Genomic DNA, 24,281 nt, shown 5'->3' with positions numbered 1-24,281 from the left:
TGGTGGTTAAGTTTTTGGGGTGGACTCCAAAGTTTTGGGGTTGATGTGGATTTTAAGATGTTTGGTGTATTTAACTCCCCATTGTTCAAGAGTCAACTGTATGTATGAATAATGCAAAAGCTGTAAAATTTTCTTTAAAACTTTGTCTTCTCTATATTAAACTCTAAAGTAATGATTTGTGTTTCTTAGCATATCTCATTTCTCTAGATCAAGAACTCATTAGCAGAATTTGGTACTAATTTCATTTATGCTTTTATTCAACCAATAAAAATGCAAATTAATGTTCAAAATGTCCTTGGCAATTGAGAGACTAATTTATGTATGCCTTAAATTATAAAATAGCAGTAAATTTAAAGATCGAAAGAAATTAAAATGGTGATAACTTTTTAATGCAAAAATTGAATATTCAAAGCCAAGTTGTAAAAACATTAAAATAGTACATTTTACACCTGTTATACTTTTATGGAAGTTTATTATTACTAAAAATGACCTCTATTTTAGAAACAAAGCAAGTAATATTGAGTATCTGCTTGTATGCTTGTTACTTATATCTCTCCTACTTCCAAAGAAATTTTGAAGCTGACAGTAAAAGACAAACATAAAAGAGAAGCATTAAAATGATTTTTTAAAAACAAGAGCCACTAACGAATTCGTGAAGATAATGCTACCAAAAAAAAAAAAAAAATCTCCTTAAGGATAGTTGCAGAGACTGAGTAAAGCACCTAGCTGTGAGCCTCAGCACAGTCTAGACACAAAGGACTCCTATAAATTAAGTTACTCTCTTTATCTAATGGACTAATCGTGTGAAGCAAAACTGTGTTGCTGTAATGGAGAGGAAATATTTCCCTGTCTCACAGTAGCCCCTTATCAAATTAGATTGTTTTGTTCCATTTATTCAAATTTTTATTCAAATTTTTCAACAAGCCAGGCAATTCTAGATGAAATTGTTAGGCAAGTAAACCTTCTGTTTCCTCCAACCTCCCTTCTGAGCATTTCCATTAAACATGAACTCAGAACCTGGTCCCTGCTATGGTTTGAATATTCGTGTGTATGAATCAGGAAGTGAGTCCTCATCAGACATCAAATCTGTTGGTTCCTTGATCTTGGACTTTCCAGCTTTCAGCCTCCAGAGCTGTGAGGAATAAATTTCTGTTGTTTATAAGCTACCCAGATTATGGTATTTTGTTATAGCAGCCCAAACAAATAAGGCAGCCCCCTCCAATTAGAAGTCTAAAGTCACACACATAAAGCAGTGGTTTCCAAAACTGATTAACAGAATCATGTGTGGAGCATCAACAACAATTCAAATTTTGATTGTTACCTGCTCCCAGGTGGTTGGGAAACTATCACCTTAGCTAAGAAGCTCTGTTACCTTTGGGCGGGTATTTTTACCCAGCAGGGAGAGCTCTGGAGCATCTAAAGTCTGAGAAAAAGCTAAATATTTTACTATTTTCTAATTGTCAAAAATATGTATTCTTTAAAAAAGGAACTGCATACAAAAGATTAAAATCCGCTATAATCAATCCCACCACACAGAATTAACCATTGTCAACACTGTGTGTCTTTTCTCTCATAATTCTTTCTATGCATGCACACAAACAAAATGTAGGATTTAAGTCTAGTCACAGTGGTATATGCCTGTAGTCCCAGCTACTCAGAAGGCTGAGGCAAGAGGATCACTTGAGCCCCAGAGTTTGAATCCAGCCTCAGCAATATAGTGAGACCCCCATCTCTAAAAAGTAAAATTAAATTATATTTTTTTTTACAAAAGTAGTATTTAACATGTATATTTGTATTTACAAAATTGAAATAGTGCTTTTTTAACCTACGATGCCATCATAAACATTTTCAAACATTATTACTCTTTGAAAATGATTATCAAGGGCTGCAAAATATTTCACTATATGAATAGCCTATACTTTGTTTTTTTTTCTGCTGAAGCTATTATTGGGATTTAGGTCGCTTTGGCGGGAGGGGGCAGGGGGTGTTTGTTTATTTGCTTGACCAAGAAAGTCTTAAAAGGATGGAAAAGATACTTTTGTATATACTTTTTAAAAGATCAAGATAAGTGTGCCTATTTCTTGATGTAAGTTCATGAGGAAGCTTTTATCCACCTTTCCCCATTCGTGTGTCCAGCTTCCTAGCCCACCTTCCAGGCCCCCGGCTGCTTAAAGCCAGACTGAGCAGCAGAAAAGGAGGCAGATGTGGCCCTTGGAGCTAGCAGGACACGTTGTGCATGGTCTCAGCTACTGACTGTTTTCATCATACTCCACAGAGACGCCAAAGGAGGGATGGTGACCAGCATCCCCGCACTTTTATAAACATTCACTGAACAGTGATTCACCAAGCCTGAGATCTCCAGAAGAGTGAGCAGGTGGCTTCTGAAAACACACTTATGTATAATTAAAAGCTTGGGTGTCAAGAAGCTGCACAAAGGCTGAGGGCTGAAGTTGAAACTTCATTAGTTTCGTTTGCAAAAGGGAAGTTTTCAGGTTAGGCTGCGCCTGGGGTGAGCTGGTTTTACAGTGTGCTGGGTTAAGGAAACCTTTACGGAGAGAGTTGTGAGGACTAATGGGCAGCGGTATCAGTGGAGGTGGGAATCACTCATCCTAGAGTGATTCAGTATGACCCGTCAGGGCTTGGAGGTTAGTCACTGATTCTGCAAATTACACGGAGGCATTTTATTCACTTGGGTTGTTATGGTGTTTGCTTTCCCAAACAATGAAAATGACTCAAAATGCTGAGGGGGAAAAAAAAATACAGAACTTTTTTTTTTATTCCATTGAAAAATTTTGCTTTTCAGACTAAACTGATCTTCAATACCAAGAAAAAGACATAAAGATAGAAAATTGGAAAAAAGGAACACAAGAAAATTTTTGGAGGTGTTGGATATAGTCCACACCTTGGTTGTGGTGTTGACATCACAGGTGTATGCATACGTCCAAACTCAAAAGATGTCCACACTAAATGTGTGCAACGTTTTGTATACCAATTATACCTCAATGAAGCTAAACAGAAGAAAATCTGATAGATAACATTTGAGTTATAAAGTTCAAATCAATGAAAGTCATAAAGGAAAAGGTGATATCAAATGATGATGATGATGATAAACTGTTCCAGGTATCAGGGAAGAGCAAGGAGATACTTGCATGTCATTGCCTTTGTAGACTATGATAAATATTCAACCAGAACTTCCTATTAATGCATTAGACTGGAGTCATTATTATTATAGAATTTTAACTCTAGTGCCTAACAGTGAGTACAAGTCTCACCTTCATCAACTTTCTGAGTCTAATTCATTTGTTTTCTGCCTCTCTGCTCAATCATAAATCAACATATAGTGTATTAAATTCCTGCAATGAGCCCAACTCTGCTAAGCCACTCACTGTTTATTTATTTATGTGTACAATGTGTACAAGGACAGGGAAAGGAACTATATTCCTTATGTTTCTTAAGTTTGCTTATTAATTAGATCTGGGAGTTAGGGAAATGGGATAAAGGCATTCTGTAACCTTCTTTTTTTTTTTTCTTTTGACTGAAGGAGCACCAGTTGAAAAAAATTAATAAATGATGAGGTAAGTTTGAAAGCACAGAACAGCCTTCTGGACTAGGAAATTACAATGAACTAATTAACTTAGTCTAGAATAAACTTTGGTAGGAGCTGGGGTCACTGAGAATGCACATAATTACTGAAGGAAAATGCTCTGCAGGGAGATGTAGAAAACTAGTAGAAAATAAGAAACAGACTCTATGGACTTTAAAAGCATGAAGATTAAAATGTACCTTAAAGGGAATATGGAGGCTTTGTATAGTGGTGAGTAATCGCAAAGTTTTGCCAGCAATATTTAACATAGGCAGGGTATATAACATAGATTTGAAGAATCACCAGGAACCTTCAATACTAGTACAGCTGTGAATGGGTATTAGTCTAATTTGGAGCACCGGCAGTGAGAAGACAGAGAAGAGGGAAGAATCGAAACGTTTCTTCGAAGTAGGAAAAAGTAAAAATTGATTAGTTGTTAAAAATCAGGATGCAAACATGATTATTCTAAGTTTCTAACCTGAAAATTGAGAAAAGTGTTATCTCCTAGTAACTTTGAGCCAAAAAAATTCCCAAAGGATTCCCATGATGTATGACATCAAATCTAACTTGTTTGGCCTGGCGGTAAAAATTCAACAAAAGTTGATTCTTTTCTCTCCCATAGTGTGTTATTTCAATCATTCAGCCTGTACAGCACCTATTCAGATGCTACTATAGGTCCCAGTGCTAAGTACTAATTTATGGTATTAATCCAGACTTGGTTCATCTCAAATGTCCTGCTCTATAGTGCTTAGTGTCCCAATTTACATGCCAAGACACAAGGTACATTATTGTCACTGGTTTGTGCTCGGCATGTTCACCTGCCTCTGCCTGTCCATGTCAAATCCATCAATATGCTCAAATCCCGTCAATATGCTCAAATCCCATCAATATGATGAAGGATGCCTTGAATACTTCAATTCCTCTTTCCCTTTTTATCCATACTATAACTCCTTTTTTAATCTGAGGAAAACCAATTAATACCTCCATTATTCTGTAGTTATTTAGCATTAATAGTCTTATTTTCCCCTTTAATTTGATTGGAATATTATCAAAAACAGAACTATATGTTCTATCTCTTGTGAGTCATCTGGTGCTGGACAAAACCAGGTAGACTGCTTGCTATGTACAAATGGTTATGGAAATTCATAGCCAAAAATAAAATCCAAACAGTTATTTTACTCCATTAATTATCTTACATCATGAAGAATGAGGGTGTTTGCAGTATAATAGGGAAATTAAAACATCAGCAAAATACCAAGACCAAAAACAAATTTGTTTTGGAGTATTTTTCTAATCTGTAAAAAACATGATTATAAATCTTCTCGGTCCCATTTTGGGATCTTCATTAAATCTGCAATCATAATTTGATTGTTGTAGTAATTTCTGTCACTCTTTAGACTATTGTTTTTATCCTCTATTTTTGTCTACTGTTTTTCTATAACATTTTCAATTGTTTATGTTTCTAGAAAACAATAGAGCCTACCTTAACTAGGGGAAAGCTGCCAGGTAAGAAAAAAATGGGTTGGGTAAGGAAATAAAACAAATAAGATCAAAGAAATATTTTTCAATCCAGTGAAGCATATATCAAATTTCAAAAAAATCATTTAAATAAGTTGAAATATGAATTGAATATTCAAGTTTGGGGATTAATCAGAAAAAAACATTTGTTTGTTTGTTCCAGCAAAATAAATCTGTGAGTGTCTATTAATACCAAACTCCTGTATCAGAGGAGTATCCTTATATACCTATCTTGTAGAATTTTTGTAAGAAGTATATGACTTTATGTATGTAAAATGCTACAGTAAAATAAAAAGCTAAAAGATGTGGTATTGATTTAGGTACATGGCAACAGATGGCAAAGAAACTTCATAGGAGGCTGGAAAAATTATGATAAAACTGTTAGGGGGGGCTAGAAAAATGGCAACCTGTGTTATGTCGTAGTCAAAAAATGGCAAAAGTGTCAATAGTGATAACTTGAAGAAAGAAAATTAATTTGTGGATATGAGCTGGAATGTTTCCAGGCAAAATGTTGAAAGTGAGTTTGTACAACCATAATATTCTGAAATTTAAAGAAAAAAATTTCAAAAAAAAAAAGAAAATGTGAACTGGCTGCTTTTAGGTGCGTTTGAAAAGGTTTCTACAAGAAAGAGACAAACTTAGGCTGGGCGCGGTGGCTCACGCCTGTAATCCTAGCACACTGGGAGGCCGAGGTGGGTGGATCAATGGAGGTCAGGAGTTCGAGACCAGCCTGAGCAAGAGCCAGACCTCGTCTCTACTAAAAATAGAAAGAAATTATCTGGCCAACTAAAAAAATAGAGAGAGAGAAAAAATTAGCCGGGCATGGTGACGCACGCCTGTAGTCCCAGCTACTCAGGAGGCTGAGGCAGGAGGATTGCTTAAGCCCAGGAGTTTGAGGTTGCTGTGAGTTAGGCTGACACCACAGCACTCACTCTAGCCCGGGCAACACAGCGAGACTCTGTCTCAAAAAAAAATAAAATAAAAAAAAAAGAAAGAGACAAACTAAGAAAAGAATTGGACACTTTACAAGCAGAATAAGAGAGAATACAGAAAATCAAAAGTTTTATTAGGTGAAAAAGTAAACTATTTCTCACCTCCAGCCTCTCCAGTCAGTAAAAGGTCTTCAAATTAAGTTATAGCCTCATGTCAAAGATCAAATCACTAGATGGCTGTAGTAGACCTTCTTACTGACAAAAGAGCTTCTAGAAAATCTGCATTTTAACAAACCTGCCAGATCATTCAGGTTTGTAATGGTGTTAGAAGTAAGGATTACTGTTCTAATTCTTCCAAGCCTAGGTTTGCCTGCTCTTGTAACAAAATCACTCCTTCATCCTATGGTTCTAGCAAGTCTCAGCATTTCCTTCCACACTGATGTTACTTAAACTGACCATCTGTTGTTCAGACCTTAATCTCAGGACTCTTTTCTTATGAAACGGCCCTACAGAGATTTCTGAAAACCTTGGAAGTTCAGGTATTAGACCTTTCATTTTCATCAGTAACACATTCCATCTAGTATCTTTCATTAAGGGGTTGTTCTTGTTTCTGTTCTCCCTGACCTAATTTCTGATCTAATCAGAAGTAGATCTAATTTCTGATTAGAAATTTCTAAAAGGGATTTATTTTGATTGGCATCCTGCTGTCTCCACTCTGCCCTTCTTAAATAGTACCAGTAGATGTCTCCTTAGACACTTAACGCCTGCTTGGGAGTGGTAAGAATTGCCATACTCTTATTTCAACCTGATCTCCAATAGTTAATTCTCTCCCTGGGAACCCCTGCCAGTATCTGATTCTTCCAGGTTTCCATCCTTTCCTGCTGCTACTCCCCTGTGTCCTGGGCGTCCATCTGGTACCCAGAAGCATGTCCCACCTCCTGCTGGGAGCCAGTGCTGACATTCAAGTTTCCTGGTTATGGCTTGTGCCAAGTTTCATTTACACAGTACACTAAATGATAAGTGTCTTGAGACATTGTAAGAGTCTTTCAGCAACTGTATAGCAGTTCTTTAAAATGTAGGGATAAAACAAAGTGGTACTTGTTCCCATACCACCCATTTTAACTTCAGTCTCTCAGAAAACTGTTATATATAAAATTCTATGGGGTATAAAATATTCCTTTCCTCATCCATAAGCTATTTATATGCTTTATGGGTAGGGCTATGTATAGTGACAGTGTTTTTAAGACTGCCTATAAAACGATAGCTATTAGAAAGAATGCTAAATGTTAACTTGCCCTGAAATATCATAAATCCATCAGGAGCTTACTAAAACCATGAGTCAGCCAGGACCTATGCTCCCATTTACTGATTCATTTATTTGAAAAATATTTTGTGGCATATGCACCATACCTAACCATCCTTGTAGCATCCCTTGCTATACAGTGACACATTTTTCTACTTTCATGATTTTTTGTAATTTTTCTCAATGGACATGTATTACTGTCATAAAAAATGGGAAAATCAAATGGTAGTTCTACTTTTAGCTCTTTTAGGTATCTCCATATTACTTTCCATAGAGGTTACACTAGTTTGCAGTCCCACCAGCAGTGTGTAAGTGTTCCTATCTCTCCGCATCCACACCAACATTTGTTGGTTTGGGACTTTTTGATAAAAGCATCTACCCAAAGGAAAAAAAGACATTCTATAAAAAAGACATCTGCACTAGAATGTTTATAGCAGCATAATTCACAATTGCAAAGATGTGGAAACAACCCAAGTGTCCATCAATACATGAGTGGATTAATAAAACGTGGCATATGTATACCATGGAGTTCTACTCAGCCACAAAAAACAATGGTGATCTAGCACCTCTTATATTATCCTGGACAGAGCTGGACCCCATTCTACTAAGTGAAGTATCACAAGAATGGAAAAACAAGCACCACACGTACTCACCATCAAATTGGTTTTAACTGATCAACACTTAAGTGCACATATAGTAATAACATTCATCGGGTGTCAAGCAGATGGGAGGGGAAGAGGGGATTGGTATATACACACCTAATGGGTGTGGTGTGCACTGTCCTGGGGATGGATATGCCTGAAGCTCTGACTCGGGTGGGGCAAGGCAATATATGTAACCTAAACATTTGTATCCCCATAATATGCTGAAATAAAAAAAATTTTTAATAAAATAAAAAAATTTTTAAAAACCACTCATTTGTGTCATTCAATAATTTCCTTGCTTGATTTTTAAATTTGATTTTTAATTGACAAATAATAATTATATATATTTATGGTATAAAATGTGATATTTTAATATATATACATTTTAGAAAGATTTATATTTTTATGTTAATAGCTTTAGGGGTTACAAGTTGAATTCTGTGACATGTATACCATGTGTACCATCACCCAAAAGTGTACACTGTACCCCATAAGCAATTTTTCATCCCTCCCCCTTTTAAGTCTCCAATGTCCATTATATCACTTTGTGTGCCCTTATGTGCCTATAGTTGAGCTCCCACTTATAAGTGAGAACACGCAGCATTTATTTTTCTGTTCCTGAGTTACTTCACTTAGGATAATGTTCTCCAGTTCCATCCAAGTTGCTGCAAAAGACATTATTCCATTCCTTTTCATAGCTGAGCAGCAAAGAACACATTTTATGCATCTCTGCATCTCCAGGGCGCAGCACTAAGAAGGCATTTCTTAATGCTTGTTGAATGAATCAGAGAATGAACTATGAGAGTTACTCTCAATCTCCAACTCAGAATTTGTATATTCTGTTAGTAGCCATAAAATACACAGATTCGTGTCTTTCAGCAAGATAGGGGCTATAAAAATAGTTTTTACACACAGGGGACTGAGACGATTTCCCTTTTATTAATTTTCCCTTGTTCTCAACAAAGTCCAAAGAAAACTTTAAGATTAAAATTTTTTAAAAAAGAAGTTCTGACCTTTAAGGAAAAGGTGAGAGGGATGCACTTAAATCCCCTCAAAATTAACGCAATAACAGGATGAAATATTCTTCAGGAAAGACTGTCTCTGCAACGCGTGTGTTTGTGTGTTGGGGCAATAGTAAAATCAAAAAAAAAGGAAATCTATTTTGCAAATAACCAAAGTCATTCAGAAACTTTTTTAATAGTTTACACAGGACTTATATTTTGAACATATTCTCTTAAAAAAGGGTCGACAAACATTTTTTAGAAAGGGACAAATAGTAAATGTTTAAGGCTCTGTCCCAACTACTCAACTCCGTCTTTCGTAGCACAAAAGCAGCCACAGATTTTATGTAAATGAGTATGTGTGGCTGTGTTCCAATAAAGTTTAATTTTTGCTCTATAAATGTGGCTCAGATGTAGTCCTTCCTTTCCTTCTCCACTGTTGACACCTTATTAGTCTCTAACCTCATTAGCAGTCTGAAATGCTTGCTTAGCCACCTCATTTATTCATGTATTCAACACATGCATGAAAAAATGCTCAACATCACTAATCATTAAGAAAATGCAAACTAAAATCATGATGTGATATCATCTCAGACCTGTTAGAATGGCTATTCTCAAAAAGATGAACAGTAACTGTTGGCGAGGATTGTAGAGAAAAGGGAACACTTGTACTCCATTGTTGGGAATGTAAAGTATCACAGCCATTATGGAAAATAGTATGGAGCGTCATCAAAAAACTAAACATAGAACTACCAGGTGTTCCAGCAATCCCTTTCCTGAGTATCTATCCAAAGGAAATGAAATCAGTACGGTGAAGAGATATCTGCACTCCCAAGTTCGTTGCAACATTATTCACAACCGTCAAGATATGGAATCAACCGAAGTGTCCACTATGGATGAATAGATTTAAAAAATGTGGGCTGGTCTCAAACTCCTGGCCTCAACAATCCTCCCACCTCAGGCTCCCAAAGTGCTGGGATTACAGGCGTGAGCCACTGTACTCACCCCAATTTGGCCATTTCTTATAAAAGTAAGGATACCATATATTTACTTAAGAGAAAAGATGATATAATATTCATGCAAAAACCTTTGTACAAATGTTTATTCATAATTGCCAAAACCTGGAAACAAGCCAAGTGTTTTCAACTGGTAAATAGATAAACACTGTGATACATCCATGCTATGAAATATTACTCAGCAATAAGAAGGAACAAACTACTGATAAACACAATATGAATGAACCTCAAGTGCATTATGGTAGGTAAAATAAGCCAGATTCAAGAAGCCAGTACTGTATGATTTCACTTATATGATATTCTGGAAAAGACAAAACTGTAGAGACAGAAAACAGGTATTTGAGGCTAAGCATGCATCCTGTCCAAGTCTTCCTGCATAGCACAGCCTAAAAGGTCATCTTGGTTCTGTCGTTCTGCCTAAATGTATAGCTATCCTGGCATTTAAATTCTCTTCATATCGTCAAGGCTTAACTTGCTCAAAGGTTTTCACTACTTTGGTCAAGGTTACTTTTTTATTATCATTAGACAAATAATGCTCCAATATTTTGCCCACACAGTTCCCCATAATTGGAATAGCCCCTTCATTACCCCACACCTTCCAAAATTCTACTAAAAACTAAAAACCACAGTAGCCTAAATAATCATCCCTGTGCAATCTTAGAAATTACTTGTCTGTATCCCATATTCTGGCTACTAATTATATTAACTCTCATTTGAATAAATGATTTAGATTTACCTATTAACCCTCATTACTTCCATTTGGTGTAGTTGAAGTCTCCGTTTCACAGATGAGAAAATTGAAGCTCAGATGTTAAGTTACTTCCACGAGATCATGATCACCAAACCAAGAAGCTGGGAGACCTAGGAATGCTCAATCCAAAGGTTGTCTTCTTTTTGTCAGAGTTCACTATCTTTCTTTTGTATTGTTTTAAATTTCAATGTCTAAATAACTGCACAACTAACCTCCTTATGAATAGGAGCTCTTTGACATCCTCCTTTGTGCTCCACAATATTCTAAATAAAGGAGACACTTCCAAAACAAATTGTCTTAAGGATTTAAAAATGTCGTTTAGGCTGGGCTCAGTGGCTCACGCCTGTAATCCTTGCACTCTGGGAGGCCGAGGCAGGAGGATCACTTGAGGTCAGGAGTTCAAGACCAGCCTGAGCAAGAATAAGACCCCGATCTCTACTAAAACTGGAAAGAAATTAGCTGGAAAACTAAAATATATAGAAAAATATAGCTGGGCATGGTGGCACATGCCTGTAGTCCCAGCTACTCAGGAGGCTGAGGCAGGAGGATTGCTTGAGCCCAGGAGTTTGAGGTTGCTGTGAGCTAGGCTGACACCACGGCACTCTAGCCTGAGCAACAGAGCGAGACTCTGTCTCAAAATAAATAAATAAATAAAAATGTGGTCTAGGGAGAGATCCACATGTCTATGAGGCCATTTCCCTCATTCAACAAATTTTAAACAGAAGCCCCTTTGTAATTAGCCTGTATTAGCAAGTGTGGACTTAGCATATTTGTCATATAAACTTTGAGCATATTCTCATATAAAATAAAATGAGAATTCTGGATCCTAAAAAAAACATTGCCCAAAGTAAAACTAACCAACAGAAGAAGAAAATGTTCTCTTCATCCTTAACCCAACCAAAGTCATGTATAGTTGGAATGCACTTCAAATATTCTTTGAGGTCTTGAACTTCATCACTTTCAATATAAATTTTAAGTTTGCTATTACTTGTTCTTTATATTACCTCCTGGTATTGTTTTTTTTCCTTCCTTTCCTTTTGTTTTCAGTTTACATTTTACATAAAGAACTTTTTAAAAATAAAATTCTTGAGACTGAGATGAGAGGATCACTTGAGGCCAGCAATTTGAGACCAGCCTAAGTAACACAGTGAGACCTCGTCTCTAAAAAAAACTTTAAAAATTAGCTGGGTGTGGTGGCAAACTGCTGTAGACCTAGCTACTTGGGAGGCTGAGCAGGAGCTTAAGCCCAGCAGTTCAAGCCTGCAGTGAGCTATGATGAGGCCACTGCACTCCAGCCTGGTGTGAAATAATGAGACCCCATCTCTAAAAATAAAATAAAATTCTCTCATATATCGCAAAAGTGCTATATTAAATTACAAAGCTGTCATTCTGGAAATGAACATTTTATAATAAAGAATAATACATGATTACAAGATGAAAAACATTTTAATATCACTTCATCATTAGAATTTGTTTAGTTTCAAGTTTGTTTAAATCACTGGTTGATTTAAATTTTGTTAAACTGAAATGTAATTTTGAAATTATTCCTCAGCTTTCCATATGATTTATAAGGTACCCACTGGGTGTTTCTCCTCAGCACAAAGACAACAAGAAAAACAATGCTCCATCTCTGCCTTTGCTTTCTGAATAGGAAGTGGCTTAAATGAGAGCTGAAGGTTCAGAATAAATTGAATAGACAATATGAATGCTAGGTGCCATTAAATGAAAAAATGAGAAATGACTGTTCTAGAACGTTAGAGACTCTTCCACGCGTATGTCTGATTTATATCCACCAAGGGGGCTGGAAAGGCATTGACATTAGGTTAAGTGTTCCACCTAGTGGCCAAATCCAGCCTAGCATGTTTTCTCAGAGTTCTCAGAATCTCTGAAAGACAATAAAGCAAAGACTGATTTGTCTGAAAGCATCCCCATTATCTGCACTTGCAAAGAAACATTTTGCATACTGAACACTTTAGGAAGTTTATAAAATTTTGACTTACAGATAGAAAATCTTCCTGTCCTGAGTCATAAGACAAATCTTCCCCAATGTAGTCAAACTGCAGACATACCATTTTTCACTATTCAATAATTTATCCAAAATCCATTAAGCCTTTAACACACAATAGGCACTGTGATAATCACTAGGGATACTAACATTAACTGAAATCAAAGTTAAAGAACTCCTAGTCTAGTGAGGAAGACATGAAACAAGCAATGAAAATCCAAGGTATTAAGTACAATGACACAGGAAACTAGAAGATCCCAGTAAGAGCGAGGGGACTCAAAACATTTAAATAAAATAAAACTTTCCCAAGGCACCCAACCAGTAAGTTATTGAGTTGGATTTGAACCCAAGTGTACTTTATTCCAAAGCTACTGGCAGCCCTTCAGGGCTCACCTATTCCAGGTGAGCAAAATTGTAGTGAGGAGGTCCATGATGATATTAGGGTAATTTATTACAAAAGGCTAACATTCAATAGCAAGATTAGGCACAGTTTCAATAGCCTGACTTATCAGAGACAATCTAATGGGGTGCTGGATTTAGGACCATGTTTTCTGTCTCCTGCATGCTGGAATATGAGCTAGAACTTCTTCCTAAGCCAAAGCTGGCAGCAGCTACCTCCCTTTCTCTAAAGACAGGCAGTGTAGTAGAGTGGGTAAGTGGACGCAGGTTTGAATACTGGCTCTGCTATTTACTAGCTGTCTGACCTTGGTCAAGTTAATTAACACCTGGAAACCAGGAGGCCTGATTTCTAGTCCTGGCTCTGACACTACAGCTATATGCAATCCCATGAAAGTCCTAACAGGTTGTCCCAAGCAATGGTGGTTCCTATGGATAATACTTAGGGTTCCATCTAAATCCATGGATGTCCCTAGGTCTAAAATTGAAAATTTTAGATATGGCCAAATTTTAGATATGGCTCAACCAGTATGAGAGGCAAGGAGAGCTGAGAGGGTGAAACACACAGGCACATCTAATTCAAACTAACAACCACCCTAGTGGCACCCAGTTAGTTTCATAAAAAGGGAAGACTTCTACTTCCTCTGGGGGAGCTTCATGTAGGAGCAACAAGTGCCAAAGGGCTGTCACTGCTGCACCAGTTTCGACCCCATAGATGACCAAAAGAAGATGACTTTGTATCTTAGGGAAATGGAGGCTGCCAAGAGGAGCCTCTTCTCCCCTTTCCAGCCAGAGGCTTGAGCCAGTACTACAAACAGGGGGAAGCAGTAAGGCAATCCCCCTGGATAGGACATTTCCTGCTCTTCCCTCCAAGCCTTAGGGTCTTGAGAAGCATCAAATAAATGTCAGCTTGTGTGTTCAACCTAAATAATGCACACATATTGTGTGTACCTACACATTAGATAAACCCCAGGCAAAGTACCTGAAAAAAAAATTGCAGCCTGGCCTATAACCTGAGTCACTTTCTGCAACCAACATCATTTAGTGGCCAAGCAACTAAACACTCAGCGTCCCTGGAGAATTTATAGGGGCATTGTTTAGCCAAAGACTCTCTGGTCATAGCAAAATACACACTTTTGACTGTAAACCTTCTTCAGTGTTAATTCTTTCATAAAATATGGAGTACTAGGTGATCCCTAAGTTCCTTCCAGCTCCAAATTTCTATGAGCATAGGGGGTATACTGGCGCCAGCTCTACCACCATTCAAGAGCCAATTGTTGAGTATTTTAAATTTTTATAAGCCAGTAGTTAAACCATGGATACCAAAGTTTCCATGTTTGTTTGGAACATTTACAACATAGAAATTGGCAAAGGCTACAAATCAGGGCTTTTTCTCAGGAGCTACCTACTAGCATGCCAGTAAATACGAGCCATTTAACAAAATGCCACCCATATGCAGGGCACAGGATGAGACGCTCTAAGAAGGTAGTTCCCAACCATCCATATGGCAACCCTCCCAGGTGATATTTGAAATGTAAAAATACATTTTTGTTTGTCAAAATAACAGGTGGGCACCACAGGCGTTTAATGAGCACAGGCTTGGTATGATGAATATCCTATAACGTGAAATCTCACGCCCAAAATGTCGTCAAGAGCAACCCCACTGAGAGACTGTACAAGAGGTTCGAATATATTCTAACGTTGCCTTTTGGTTGCCTTCCGTGAGCCTCTACAGAAAGTCACATTTATATGGAAAGTATTGTCTATCGGACTGGCAAACAGGGGCAGATGGGGCATCATTGCAGAAAGAAACCTGTTGACAGTTTGTTCCCTAACTTCCTAAATCCCACCCTAAGTATCACTTGTCCTCTCTTCTTGAATGGTTCTAATCGCTATCTCCACTCTGGCTCTTTTACCAAAAGTTCCTTTTAGCCTAGTTCTATTCAGACAATGTGTCAGGTAGACTCCAAGTAACAGAAAACTCATCCCATAATAGTTTAAACACATGATTTTTTTTCCCCCTCTCTCACACTTGTGAGCACAAGGTAGACAGTTGCTGGCTTTGTTTTAGCAGCTCGAAGACATGAGGCCTGAGGCTCTGTGGCCATCTGACTCCTTCCTAATGACAGCAAGTGGCTTGTGAGACTCCAGCGCTCGAGACCATTTCCCCAGCAGGAGATGGAACCAAGACAGAAAGGGGAGGCATCAGTATCCCAAAGCAAAGGTGCCCCCAGAAGTCCCCAGTAGGCTTCAACTTATCCTTCAAGTGCCAGACTATACCACAAGGCCACTCTAGTTGCAGGAGAGCCAGACGTTGGATTTTAGCTTTCTGGACTCTTTCTAACAAGAAGAACACAGGAAAGCCAGTTGGAATGGGACGTGAAGAGGCCAACCACAGTATCTGTCACAAGCAGAATTTTTCTGCAGAACTTCAGGAAATATTGATATATAATATAGAAATATGAAAGATATAGAAATAGGCTTACTCAGAATGAATTTCTTATTATAAAACAAATACAACTTAACCACATGTGAGTGGGCACACTTATGGGCACTCATCACTATTCTTTTCTTCCACTTTGATTCATTGAAGATCCCTGTCAAAAATGTTCCCTCTGCAGTCCCTGCACAATTCCCAGTTTCCTTTCTTGTTTTTCCTTTTTTTCCCCTTCACTGGGATTGATATAAGGGTTTCAGCCGGACCTAGTGGTGTTCACCTGTAGTCCCAGCTACTCAGGAAGCTGAGGCAGGAGGATCACTCTAGCCCAGGAGTTCCAGGTTACAATGAGCTATGATCGCACCACAGCACTCCAGCCTGGGAGACAGAGCAAGGCCCCGTCTCTAAAAAAATTAAATAAAGTAAGGGTAATGTTTTCTCTATCTCCTTTGGAGGCAACAGATGGTAAGTGAACTAATTACTCAAAACCTGAGTAGAAAAATGGCATTTTCACATTCCTGGTGGCACATATTAACTTGGTCACAGAAGTATCAGACATTAAAATATCCTGATTTTTCTCCAACTTGAAAAAAAGTATAACATTATTTACTTGTATTTTTTCCTATTTGTTGGCACCAGTTTAATTCCTTGTCATGGAAACTTTACCAAAGTGTGAAAAAGAAGATTGTGCTCTGGCAATTAAACTTTAAGTCAATACAAAAAGGAAATAACTTCCAAACTTGTACCAGTGAGGGACAGAATGTCAACTCCTTCATTTACAACACAGGGAACTAGACCCTCCCAGTGGGTGATGTGATTGAATGAATTAATATATGTAAAGAAGGAATATGTTAGTTAAAAGCCACGGGGGCATTAATGAAGAGATACGGCAGCAAATATTGACAGCGCGCTCCCAAGTACTTACGGGAAAAGTCTTTTCCAGTAGACTCTGCACAGTCTCCTCCACTGACTTTCACAATAGAAACCGTGAAAAGATGAATCACGCTAAATCAGCCATTCCTCATCTGATTCCTCTAAGTCTCCTAGATTCCACCAAACACCTTAGGGAAATTTCATTTCACTGGCAGGTCTACCTGCAGGGGGAGAATGCACCAACAAGAGGATCTTGGATGTCAGAGCCCCAGGCCTTAGGGCAATGATTCCCACACTTCAGCACTCCCAGGTAGGTCCTGTTAAATCACAGATGGCTGGGCTCTGCCCTAGAGAATCTCATTCAGTAGGTCTGCAGTGAGGCCCCAGAATGTTCCTGTTTAACAAGTTCCCAGGTGATGATGATGATGATGGTCTGGTGACCACACTTGGAGAAACGCTCCATTAGTTGAAAGGCTGTAGCAAATAAATCTGTAGCTGGTGGGATGCTGAGAAAGATTACACTCAGTGATCTATATTCCACCTGTGAAAGAAGAGGCGTGGTTATCAAGAAAACGGGAAGGAGTTGGAGAAAGTCTTGAGTGTGAAAATTTTAAGACAACCACCACAGGGAATAATAAGCACCTGAGCAGTGTTAAAACCCTAATCAAAGTCAGAAAAAGCAATGATGGTGACAGCTTACATTGAGCAGTACTATATGCTAGGTATTATGTTAGGAATTTTGTATGCATTTATTCCTCCTAAAACTCTAAGTATGAAGAACTTTTGTTATCCCCATTTTACAGGAGAGACAACAGGCTCATAGGTCTAGTAAGTGGAGAAGCTAGGATTTGAATTCACCAAGTTTAATTGCAGAGTTCATGCTATCGGCAACCATGCTAATCTGAGTTTAAATCATTAAACTTCATTTTGAAATGGGTCTGATCCAAAAGGGTCCAAGTGGCTTTTTCCTGTGGCCAATGTTGAAAGTTTCTCATGAAGTATCATTTAGATGTTTTCACTGTCTACTGATGAGAGCATTGAAGTGAAAGGAAGAGATGTGAGAGATATAGCAGGACAGGACAGATTAGGTCAGGGTGAGCTGATTTCTTTGCAAGGGCCGTCTAACTTAGAGGGTTGGCCGTAATACAGCTGCCCCTTAGCCTTTCAGATCAGCTACTGAACTCTCATGTCACCAATGGATTGAATGCCAGCTCCTTTACTGTCAAGGTGGATACATTCTTACAGTGGGGACCAGAATACTTACATTCAGTCTCCAGAGCACATTCTTACAACAATCAAAGTACCTGGGACCCAAATGAGTCATCAGAAAGCCATTTATCAGACTAAGAGAAGTAGATTGAGGTGCTACTATTTGGCTAGTAGATGCTGGTATGGTCAGATCAACCAACCATCCATTCTGATATCTATAGCCATTGATAAATATTGTTTGTGCTTAGATTATCCAGCTGATAAAATGCAGGAAAACATGAATTACAGCCATTCTATAGGAATATTGAATTTAAAACAAGCAGCAAAAAATAAAATGACTAACATTATAAAGTAAAACATCTCACCAAAGAAAGATATTATTAAATATTCAGTATACATTGAAAGTAGGCAGATGTCTAAGAAATTTCCAAACGATAGAAATTTTTTTTAAGTATGTATCTGGCTAAGAAAAAAGCTTCAATTTTCTGGAAATGTCTGTTTCATACCACAGTGAATTCTCATAGGATATAAATGAGATCACGTAGTAAGAAACAAACAGCTAACTATAAGATCCCTGGCAATGGCTCCCTGGCTCTGTCTTCTGTTAGATTAGTTCATGAATGCTGCAACAACACAGGTGTTCATACTTATCTAAAGGTGAGTAAAGACCAGCTACTTTTAAAGCAAATATTCTAATAGATGTAAAAGAGCCAAATGACAGTCAAATGGCCACATAAAAAAGATAGAATAATTTATTACTTTGGTTATTTAACTTTCCCCAAAATGTAAATACATCCTTGGTGTGTATAGCTAAGAACTATGCTCACATATAATGCCACACATTTTTAAAGATGCTCAAAATATCACTTTCCAAAGACATTCATACAGAACCGAAAACAGTGTTCAATTATGTAAGAAACTGGAAAAAGTTGATAACCTAGCATTATTCACATTGACATGCTGAAATGTTAACTTGAAATAATTACTGGATTCATTCTAGTCAACTGCCAAAACCTAGCATTTACTTAGAAACTCCCATTCTGACTTGTTACCACAAAAAGAAACTATCACCTGTGAAGTAAGTCATCCTCTTGTTATTCCATCTGCCTACAATGCCTATAGCATTACACATAACCATCACTGAATTCACAGTTCATGAGAACAGTTATTAAAATATAAAAACTTTTTTAAAGGCTAATAAAATTGGCTGGGCATTGCAGCCCATGCCTGTAATCCCTGCACTTTGGAAGGCAGGAGGATCACTTGAGGCCAGCCTGGGCAACACAGCAATACCCCATCTTAAAAAATTTGGCAGGCATGGTGGCACACAGCTATTGTCCCAGCTACTGCAGAGGCTGAGGCAGGAGGATTGCTTGAGCCTAGGAGTTTGAAACCAGCCTGACTGCAAGATCTGTTCTCAAAAAATAATTTTTTTTTTTTTGAGACAAAGTCTCGCTCTGTCACCCCAGGGCTACAGTACAGTGGTGTCATCACAGCTCACTGCAACCTCAGACTCCTTGGTTCAAGGAATCCCCCTGCCTCAGCCTCCCAAATAGCTGGGACTACAGAGGCACCTCACCACATGCCACTAATGTTTCTATTTTTTGTAGAGATATTTTTTGTAGAGATCTTGCTTTTGCTCAGGCTAGTCTTGAACTCCTGACCTCAAGTGATGCTCCTGCCTCGGCTTCACAGAGAGCTAGGATTACAGGCATGAGCCACCATGCCTGGCCAAATACAATAATTTTTAAAAATAAAAAAGTAATGTTTAAATACAGGCTGATTGGTAACCTGGTGTCTGGCGCCATCTGCTGACCCACCAGTAGTAACGTCCCTTTCATGTCTCTTCAGCGAGTGTGTAAATTACAATTTTACATGAAAAATATGTACTTACGTAAAAATGACTGGAAATTGACTTGCAAACATAAAAATAATTTTTGTGTTTAGAGTATTGCTTTGTACTTTTGAATGACCTTATATATTTTTAAGAAAATATGCTGATTGAAATATTTAAGAAACAAGAAACACAGCTTGAGAGACTTGGGCAAGATGGGAAAATGAACAGCACCAGGGTTAGGAATGAATCTCTTATGGTCACTTACAACAAAGAGGTGGGCCTTGTAGATTGTCACGGATCTGGTGATGATGACCAAAGTCATCTGACAAGTTAAATAAAATTAAAGACTTACTTTTTCTCCTGTTTTCAATTAAAGCTGGTTATCTAGCATAACACAAATTAGACTTGTAAAAGAATGGAAAAACAAGCACCACATGTACTCACCATCAAATTGGTATTAACTAATCAACACTTAAGTGCACATATGGTAATAACATTCATCAGGTGTCGGGCAGATGGGAGGAGAGAGGAGGAAATGGATATATTCACATCTAATGGATGTGGTGCCCACCGTCTGGGGATGGACATGCTTGAAGCTCTGACTCGGGTGGGGCAAAGGCAATATATGTAACCTAAACATTTGTACCCCATAATATGCTGAAATAAAAAAAATTAAAAATTAAAAAAGTGCTGCAGTGAACAACCTAAAAAAAAAAGACTTGTAAATTAGCACTATGAGAAATATGTGATACCAGATTGCTCCCATGCTCACCTGATAGTAATGGAGAAAAACTCTGAAGACATTCTCTAAAATACCGAAGAAAAATAAATACATGATTTAATGGGGCTTCATTTCACTAGGAATTCCTAGGATACCAACTGTGCGGAAGAATATGAGCTTCCCTTATTGTGCTTGGGCTACGTAAACTACAATCTTGTGGGAGGCTAAATATTGAAAAATTTTTATGTGCAGTTACCTTTCTTGGTTGACAGTCTTATGAATGATCCTTTCCCACATATTGCAGAAGGCCAGGTATCTTAGGCCAGTCAAGCTATGACTGAATACCATAGACTGGGTGTAGACTGGGTGACTTATAAACGACAAAAATTTACTTGTAGTGGAAGATAGCGGATGAGAAAAACCGCCAGCCAGAGTGTCTCTGCAAGAAAGATAGATTTTAGAAGAAAGTGAAAAAAAATAAACAGGCAGACAAACAGATCCAATGAGCGTCGGAAGGAAGGATGCCTAAAACTACAGGAGACTCCACGGGAAGAAGTTGCGGAGGAGAACTGGAAGGAGAAAGGCCCCTGAGAGGCTTGGAGACCAGCGACAAGGGTCGGTGGAGCGAATAAATGTCCCCTCCCTTGCATCTCAGACTGCTGGTGGGCTCCTGAGCGGTTGGAGAGACCTGCCAACACAGAGATGGCTGCCACCAGTGAGCGGTGAGCCTCTAGCGGACAGGGCACCTCCCCCCCCAGAGACCCCAGCCGATTGGCAGGAGCCATATTGCTTCATTCTTCCCTTCCCCTTCCCTCCCACTGCTGCCGAGAGACAATTTAGCCACCCAAAGGCATCTGCAGGGAACGGGACCTTTCCTTTTGGGGCCCTGATTTCTTATACCTGGATTAGAGTGACAGGTTACATTTTTTCCTTCAGAGTCATCCAATTGATATAGAACACGTGCCTACGAATAAATAAAAATATAATTTACTTTAAAAGATCAATATACCCAGCGGCAGCATGACAGAATTTTCAGGGGTGATGGAATTGTTAGGTATCTTGATTGTGGACGTTGTTACACAACTCTATACATTTGTCAAAGTACACCAAAAATGATAAATTTTACTCTTTGTAAATTATAAAATAAATAACTAGTCAAAATATTTCGTTTAAAATAAAACAAAACTAATTTTGTTCCAGGGCAGCTTCTTATGAACACCATGCTATGCATTGATGCCAAACTAGAAGAAAGGAACTCCAAGTACTTAATCCTCTTACTGCTCTTTTTGAGGGTTGGTATCTAACATTATGTAGTTGAGTATTTCAGTCACAAGGTGGCAGTAGGCGACTAGACTTATTAACATCAAAACCTAAAGTGAGGAGACATTTCATTCCAAAGTGCCAAGGTACTCAGCTGCTTTTTATAGTACTATTAGTCTTTTTTAATATTGAAGTATAGAACTAAAGACCTTCGAAAAATTTTCAATTATCATGTGTATTTCTGACAATCACTAAATTTTTCCATGTTGAAGAAAGATGGATTTATAAATACTGTGATTGATTTGTATTTTAAATGTTATTTCCAAAACTTTTGTCACGCTGACATGCAAAATCTATATTTGGACAGATGAAACTGCGACTATAATGACATCTTGTATCCAGGGATGTAAAATATGCCAAATAAGTATTTATTCAATGCAGATTTTGAGAGATGCAGAAAAAATCAGTTTGCCTGAAAAATCTTAATGTTGGAAATGTTCTGAAAGCAAGTTTTTCTCAAGCTTATAGATCTTAGAAAAGAGATAATCCCAAACCAGTGTCATTTTCTGGCAGAACCTCATAAAGTCACCAAGGCAAAAAAGATTCATCTCAGAGTTCTTGTCTGCAGAGATTAAAATTTGCTCAAGGGAACAGTTTCCAAAACAGAGGCTGCAATTTAAGGAAATGTCATCCTTTCTCATTCCCAGATATCAAGGTAGCTCAATCTGACCTTGGCATGACACAATACCAATTTTGTAAACTTGTAAACACATCTCAGCAATATTTATATGCTATTTATAAAGGATGTATGTTTGTAGCAAAATTAAAAGCATGAAAAGACATAATAACATGTCCAAATTATCATGGTGGTGGCCTCCGGGGAGGAATTAAAAGAAATACGACAAGATACGACATCAAGGGGATGTCAACTTTACCTTAAATTTATTAATTTTGTAAGAGAAATGACAAAAGTTTAATATTGTGTGTGCTAATGCTTCTTACATTATTTTCCATTTTTTCTTTCTTTTTAACTTTTCCAATTAAGAAAAGAAAAAAATAAATAGATAGATATTGCTCCCAAGGGTCATTTGACTTTCCTGCCACAAGTCTGTCAAGCCAAGAAAAAAAACAGGCCAGGTGCAGTGGCTCATGCCTGTAATCCCAGCACTCAGGGAGACTGAGGCAGAAGGGAGACTGAGGCTGGAGGATCGCTTGAGCTCAGGAATTTGAGGTTCCAGTGAGCCACAGTGAGGCCACTTGCACTCTAGCTGGGGCAACAGAGACTCTGTCTGAAAAAAAAAAAAAAAAGGAAAGAAACAGAATATGTTCAAGATGAAGCAGCCTTTGTCCTATGAGTCTAAAGCTCATGAAGCCATAAGAAACCAGGATGGATTATTCTGATGAGAAGCTGGTCAGTAGGTAAGTGGGTTTCTTTCTTTTTATGCTTGTTATTCGGGGGGAAAAAATGTGTTTTGCAAAATGCAGTTCTAATGAGAGCGTTCTATAGTAATGTCTCGCACCTGTAGAGAGAGGCCATCTAGGGTGAGAAGAGGGGGTGGGGTGGGGAGCCGGTGGTCAAAGGAAACAAAATCTCAGACAGGAGGAACACAATTTTTTCTTTTTTTCTTTTTTTTAGTTCCATTGCACAGCGTGGTGAATATAGTTAGTAAAAGGGTATCGGACATTTTAAAATTATTGAGAAAGTAAATGTAAAATGTTCTCACCACAAAAAAAAATGTTAAGTACTTAAGGTGAGGGATATGTTAATTAGCTTGATTTAATCATCCCACATTATATTCATAAATTATAACATCACTTTGTACCCCATAAATGCATACAACTGTAAACTATCAATTTACAATTTAAAAATAATAAAATAAAATCGTACTGATAATGGAATGCTAGGAGAGGATAGCAGGTGAAATATTCTCTGATGTTTAACAAAAGCTTTTAAAGAGCCAAAATCTTCCTCCCCAGACATCACAATGACAGGCACACAACGCTGTTCTATAATCTTTGAAAAGTGATGGCCAAAGAGAAGGAAAGAGAGGAAGTTTGGGTACAGTTTAGCTTATCTCCTATTCACCCCTGACTTGGTCACCGAGTCTAGTCGGGAAAGGAAGTCCCCACAGGCGTTTCAGAAGGCGGGAATTTGAAGCTGGTGGCCGCCAAACCGAGGGGAGAGCTGGGCTGTACAGAGGGCAGCGTGGAGGCAGCCGATGAGAAAAAGACAGAGCCACTCACCCGGACTGAGGATTTTCCCTCCTCCTTGTTCCAGTCTGAGAATGCGACACCGGCAAAACTTACTGGCAATGAGGGCAAGACATCTGGGGACATTTCCTGCCACAACTGAGAAGGGAAGAGAAGGGAGGAAAATGGATTTGAGAGCAAACAGGCGAATCGCCAGCGCCACCCCTGACTCCTCAGCTCAGCAAGGGACGAGGGGAAAAGTACAATAGTCGTTTGAGCAACAGTCCTCGACAAAACGTCGCGGAGCGGTGTCCGTGAAGTGCTAAGAAATGTCCAGGAAAATTTATCACGACCCCAAATTTTTACCAAGTTGTTCCAATGAGAGATTCCCGAACATGTGAGGTTTAGGGACTATTACTGAGCTCACGAGACCTCGAAGAAAACAAAAGCCAACAAAATGTCATCAAGAGGTGAATGGAAAACAGTGGCAAAAGCGCCACTGGTGATGCGGAAGCCATTTCCACATGCAGCCACAGAGCTCTGGGAAATGCGGTACACGGTGTCGGGAAATGCGACAATGTAGCAATAAGAGTAAAATGGGGCCG

At 38.3% G+C, this 24,281-nt stretch overlaps 1 long non-coding RNA gene across 1 annotated transcript; it reads right to left on the bottom strand.

The window, feature by feature from the left end:
* Positions 1-16,468: 16,468 nt before the first annotated feature.
* LOC123621606 lies at positions 16,469-23,816 on the bottom strand. Its single transcript, XR_006729196.1, has 4 exons — positions 23,731-23,816; positions 21,127-21,190; positions 20,483-20,665; positions 16,469-16,680 (listed from the first exon to the last, which is right to left on the bottom strand). It is a non-coding gene; the product is annotated as an uncharacterized LOC123621606 (long non-coding RNA).
* Positions 23,817-24,281: the final 465 nt, after the last annotated feature.

The sequence above is a fragment of the Lemur catta genome, chromosome 16 (genome assembly GCF_020740605.2).
Source record: "Lemur catta isolate mLemCat1 chromosome 16, mLemCat1.pri, whole genome shotgun sequence".
Taxonomy (NCBI): Eukaryota; Metazoa; Chordata; class Mammalia; order Primates; family Lemuridae; genus Lemur; species Lemur catta.
The sequence above is the reverse complement of the archived record's forward strand: the minus strand, read 5'-3'. Positions and strand labels throughout refer to the sequence as shown.